The 6,000-nt window shown below is 37.1% G+C and overlaps 2 long non-coding RNA genes across 2 annotated transcripts in view; both read right to left on the reverse strand.

Annotated features, from left to right (window-relative positions):
* LOC310738005 overlaps positions 1–6,000 on the reverse strand; it is a 347,605-nt gene that overhangs the window by 168,938 nt on the left and 172,667 nt on the right. The gene's annotated exons all lie outside the window — the stretch shown is intronic.
* Positions 3,544–4,204, reverse strand: LOC310738015. Its single transcript, XR_014536959.1, has 2 exons — positions 3,811–4,204; positions 3,544–3,705 (listed from the first exon to the last, which is right to left on the reverse strand). It is a non-coding gene; the product is annotated as an uncharacterized lncRNA (long non-coding RNA).

Raw genomic sequence — 6,000 nt, forward strand, 5'->3', positions numbered from 1 at the left:
AGGAAAGTTAACAAACATAAATATAAACATTTATTTTTTGCTTAAAATTAAACACTCATACAAAATTGACAATAATTGTAACATATTTTTCTTTGCATATAAATTATATGAATAAATTATGAGTTAAAGTGAATATACATATACTACTAATTATTAATTTATATATATATATATTTTTTTCATTTAAATTCGATTGATTTATTTGTATACATTGCTATTCGCACTTCTGGTTCGATGCGAACTGCATTTCATTGGCCCTGTACTTCTACTCTGCACAATGACAATGAAGTTGAACCTAATCCAGTCTAATCTAATCTTGTAATCTTTATGAAACCCTGCCAAAGCGCTCACACACCGTAGTCTTTCCGTGCACGTGAAAGAGACGTTGAGGTAGGATGGAGCGTGTACGAGTAGCGGTGTGTGTTTGTGTAACCCGAGGCAGAGGGATTGAAGGAAAAGCTCTCGTTTCAGAGTGGATATGACGGCCTGAACATTTTTCACAGAGTTCCACCCTTTTGTAAAAACGCCACGCTGTTTCTGATTTATGTCTCCGAGCAAACACGGGCTTGGTGGAGCGGCTCGCAGCCTGTGGTCTGAAACACATTACACATATTGTGAGTGAAATAATAAGTGGAGGCGCTTACGCAACAGGATGAGAGGGACATGTTTGCAAAAGAGTCGTGACTGCACAGATATTCGCTCAGGATCCGTCTGTTTCGCGCAGAGCCCTCGCACTTCCAACGATCAGTTTTCCAGTCTTTTTAACAATCGATGAAAAAATACGCCGAATAAGCAGATATCTGAAAGCTGTTCATAGGACGACTAAGTTCTGCTTTTCAAAACCGAACAGGAGATAAATGAAAGTACATTTACAGCAGAAGCTCTTATCCACTTATCTCCATTATACAGCTGAGCAATTGAAGGTTAAAAGCTCTGCTCAAAGCAGTGAGAGTTTTGTAATACAAGGATTTGAACCCATGATTTTCTGATCAGAAACCCAACATCTCATCCACTGAGCTTCCACTTCTCCAGGCACGTACCACAATCCTGTTCAATCACAATCAAAACACAACAAACCAAAAAACATCCGAAATTTCCTAAATTACTCTAAAGAACCATCAAAAACCTTCAAGACTCGACTGCTTTACTGTATTGAGTGTTTATTGTATCTTCTAGCGATGGGTGAAGACCTACCTCTTCCTGAACCACTTAAACTAGCACTTTAGGCTGATGGTCTCTTATGGTTGTAATCAAGTGAACTAGTGTTGATTTATTCATTAAAAGAGACTCCAATCACTTTTGTACGTCGCTCTGGATAAGGACGTCTGCGAAATGCCGTAAATCTAAACGTATTTGTACCTGTAAAGGGGGCGTGGCCTAAAACAGTTCTATTGGGACACGTGACTTTTCCAGCCATATGTGGTTCTTCTTCAAACTGTTTCCACAATTTTGGAGGTACACACCTCTTGAGATGCCCATGTGCACAAATCCAGCTCCATGAAGATCTGCTTTTCATGGGTTGGAAGATCTGGAAGATCTCCTGCTATAGAGATCCAACCCTAATGAAAAATGTGACTGCTGACTGCAACCCAGGAACCTCCTCACCTCCATAAGTACCTGACTTTACTAACAACCCGTCTGAAGGAATCTTAAAAAAAATCTAGTGCAAAATCTTCCCAGAAGAGTGGAACTTATTTAGATTGTATATCTTTTGTCCATACTGGTGTTTTAGACCCTCGTCAATGGATTCTAATCCTGAATCACATCTCGGATCTCCTCCAGATCTCCCCTGTGGACATTTCTGAGATATAACCCTTCCAGGAATCTGAATATTCGAGTATTTTTAAATCCTTAACACCACTGATTCTGGTGTTTAGTGTGTGCAGGAGCCTCAGAGTCTCCGCATGGAGATTTCATTATTTATACAGTACCACTGATGTGAAATGCTGGAACACGCAAGTTAATGTGAAGTTCCAGAAGTTTATTGCTTAAAAATGCACAATATTCAGCACATCGTCTGCTTTCTATCATCAGAGCAAACTAATCCGAGCTGGCATGATGATGGATGAGGTTTAATCTCAGACTATAAGTGAAATTTTTCATCAGAGAAACACATCAGCACATCAGCGTAGGGACGTTTCAAGACGTCTAGACAGAAGAATGGAGAAAATAAATGTTCTGGAATATTATCGCGTTTATTTAAAAAGTTGTTAAAGAGTCTCACATTTTCTTGATGTACAGATCCATCAGTGTTTTGAGAATGTTTAGAGACCACCAAGTGGGAAAAAAATACGTCTAGAACACGACAAATAAATAATCAAATAAATAAATAAATAAATAAAAATAAAGGCAAACCCGCAAAAACTAGATATGGGAAAAAATTTTTTGGAGGGTTAGAATGAATATTGAAAATGTTCATGGCCAAGAAACCAGAGGAACGTCTGCGCTGGGACACACTGCAGCTCGGATTTCCAAAAACAACACCAGAAAGCGGCACGAAAATCTTTTAAAATTATTTTTCATAAAGTAACTGAAAAGTGTTCTGTATAAATAACTAAACTGTTACATTTTGTACTTATAAAATTAAAGCATGAGCTCATCCAAGCTAATATTTCATAAACATTAGCTAGCTAATGATCTTCCATGCTAATAGCTAGCATGATCCGGCCAATTAGATACATACAAAATACACGATATGGAGAAAAACTTTGAGAAACCTGACTTTTTCAGCCATGTGTGGTTCTTCTCCAGAATGTTAGCTCACATAATTGTATTGTATCGAACGTCTTTGCAGCAGCCTGAAATTCTCCCTTCGCTTCAACTAGGAGACCCAAACCTGTGCACAAATCCAGCTCCATGAAGAAATGCTTCCATGGGTTGGAAGATGTGGAAGATGACCTGCTATAGAGCTCCAACCCTCCTCACCTCACCTACATCAGTACCCAAGTTTACTAACACTCTTGTGAATGTAGGAATCGCCACAAAGCTTCACAAAATCCAGTGGAACATCTTCTCAGAAGTATTATAACAACAAATGGGGACGAAATATGAAGAAAAAAAAAAACATCCCAGTTTTATGGACAACCTTTTGGTCATATGTTGTACTTAACAGAGCGTATACTTTACAGGCGGTCTCTTTAAACAGTGTGTGTGTGTGTGTGTGTGATTGGACGCCAGGGCGTTTGTCCAGGCGCTGAGTGATTGTGGGAGTGTTTGAGTCCATCGAAGCCAAGTTTAAAGTCGATGTAACAGTAAATGGATATAAAAAAAGCCTACAACTTGTTAATACCATTTTTAAACCATTGTGTTTTCAGCGGAATTAAACACTTCGTTGTTTTTTACAGGAGTCCACCCTCAGAGTGTGTTTTTTATTAGCTCTCAGTTTTTTTGTTTTGTTGGCTGAATGAAGTTCCTCCAAACAGCTCACTGAACTAACAGCCCTCTGTGTGTCTGCTGAATCATTTCTGCACCGCTGCAATGTCCTCGCAGCCACACAGGCCTTACAAACATCTCGTGTTAACTCAGAAAATATTACAACACCGCTTTTAAGTTTTTACACTTTATTTATCTTCTCATGCAAACAACCCAAAGACACAGACAACATCCAGCTGGAGGGACGGTCCGATCCGGTTACGGGATTAAACCGTCCGAGGACGTTAACGGCCCTGGAGTCTTTGAGATGCCACCACCGTGTCACCATGTCCCCTGTAACAGGAACAAGTCCAGAGATGTAAACTATAAGTGAAAAATAAAAATAGAGTAAAAACCTGAAAACACTGAATATACTATATAGTAGTACTAATAATAGACCTCCAGGACGCTGCAAGGATGCCAAGAAAACCGAGGGTTTGAATAATAAATGCTGAAATGAGGAACAGGTGGAGCCAATTAGAAGAGGGCCTGAGTGTTGATAAGAACCAGACACTATGACCGTATTTAGATAGTGGAAGCCGAAAAGGGTCAAAAACTCTTAAATGTATATGTTGTATATGTTGTAAATACATCTAAAATAAAGCTGAAATTCTTTAGAAATACATCTGAAATGAAGCTAGAATACATTTGAAATACATTTAAAAACATCTGAAATGCACCTGATACACATGAAATACATCCAAAGTACATCTGAAATACACCAGAAATACCTCTAAAATACATACAGTATTAAGATGCATCTGAAATAAACCTAAAATAAATGTAAACTACACTTGAAATACATTTAAAGTAAATTTAAAATACACCTGAAACACCCCTAAAAGAAATAAAAAATACACCTAAAATAAATGTTAAATACACCTGAAATACACCTTAAATAAATGTTAATTACACCTGAAATACACCTTAAATAAATGTAAACTACACCTGAAATACATCAAACAAACAAACAAACAAACAAACAAACAAACAAACGAATAACAACTGATGGTGCGTAGTAATAATCATGATAATCATTTTTTTTGGCATTACAGTTAAGTGAATATTATTGTAGCACATTACTAAAAGAAACATTATTGTTTTTTTTTAATAAAATAAAATAAAAATATATATTATTACGCCGTGGCACGTAGACGTGTTTCTTTGTATTTATGTACACGTCATGCTCGCGGTATTTCGGCTCTCCAAACAAAACCCTTAACGGCGTGACGGACTGAACCGTGATTACAATCTTTAAATTATGCGTGGTATGATGGGACTAATCGCTCGATATCGCTCACAGAAACGCTGGAGTGTGTGTCTAAGGGTGTGTGTGTGTGTGTGTGAGAGAGTTGAGCGGCGGACATTAACTCTAGTTTTGGCCAAGTCTGTCATTATGAGTGTTGTGAACAATAGTGAAGCGGAGCTGTGGCACGTTAAATGTGTCCCGAGTGAGTTACTCACAGTGTGGGAACTCAGCAGGCACAATCACACCAGGCCTCAATCACTCGCTCACATTGTAGCTGCCGTGAATGTAGCGGTTGCTGGACAATACCCTCGTATCACCAGCGTACACACACACTCACACACGCATGCTTGTGCTGGACCCATACGTGAACTCTCAGGATGCATTCTGAACACAGCTCCTCTCGGCCACTCGGTTAATTAACATCTACAGAGTTAAACGTACACCTCTGTGGTTAAAACTCATTCTCTTTAACCACATGAGGGTTAATCCTGCACCAGCTCCACTCTCTGAGAACGTCTTATCTCCAGATCCAAGAGGGAAAAAAAAACATGCATTCCAAGTTCTTGAGTTTCTTACAGTTCCTTTTCTGGTTGCTCATGAACACCAGAAGAACCCGACAGCCCTCCTGAGGAAAAAACATCTCCTAGAATTCAGTGGTAATGATTTTAATAGTGTAACTCATTTACTGTTCACCTTCACTCGTCTGGTAAGAACTTCCACTAGATGTTTGTGGAGAATTTGTGGAAATGTATTCAGCTGTAAGGCTGTTAGTAAACCAGGTAGTGATGTAGGTGAGGTGAGGAGGTCTGGGGGTGCAGTCAGCGTTCACATCCAGTCCAATTTTAATTCTTGTGGTTCGTTCGTGCAGAAGAAACACTCGAGACATTTCAGTCTCTGTTCTTCCAAAGAACATTTGAACCATTTGATGGGTTTTTATACGTAGTAAATATAATAATGCAGTATTGCTGCTGTTATTTTTTTTCCCCAATTTATTTTTATTTATCATTTTTTTTTAATTAAAAAAATAAAATAAAAAATTAAACAATATTACAATAAAGTTAGAAATTAATACAATTTTAAATAAAACATATGATGATGATGATTCCCATCCATTTTTTTACTTTATTTATTTATTTATTTATTTATTTATTTATTTATTTATTTATTTATTTATTTATTTCCACAATTCTTTTTTACTATTTAAATAGATTTTTTTCTTCTTCTTTTTCTTCTTCTTCTTCTTTATTGTTATTATTATAATTATTACTATTATTATTATTATTATTATTATTATTATTATTATTATTAATATTAATACCCAATTGTTTTTATCTTATTTA

The sequence above is a fragment of the Silurus aristotelis genome (assembly GCF_946808225.1).
Source record: "Silurus aristotelis genome assembly, chromosome: 15".
NCBI lineage: Eukaryota > Metazoa > Chordata > Actinopteri > Siluriformes > Siluridae > Silurus > Silurus aristotelis.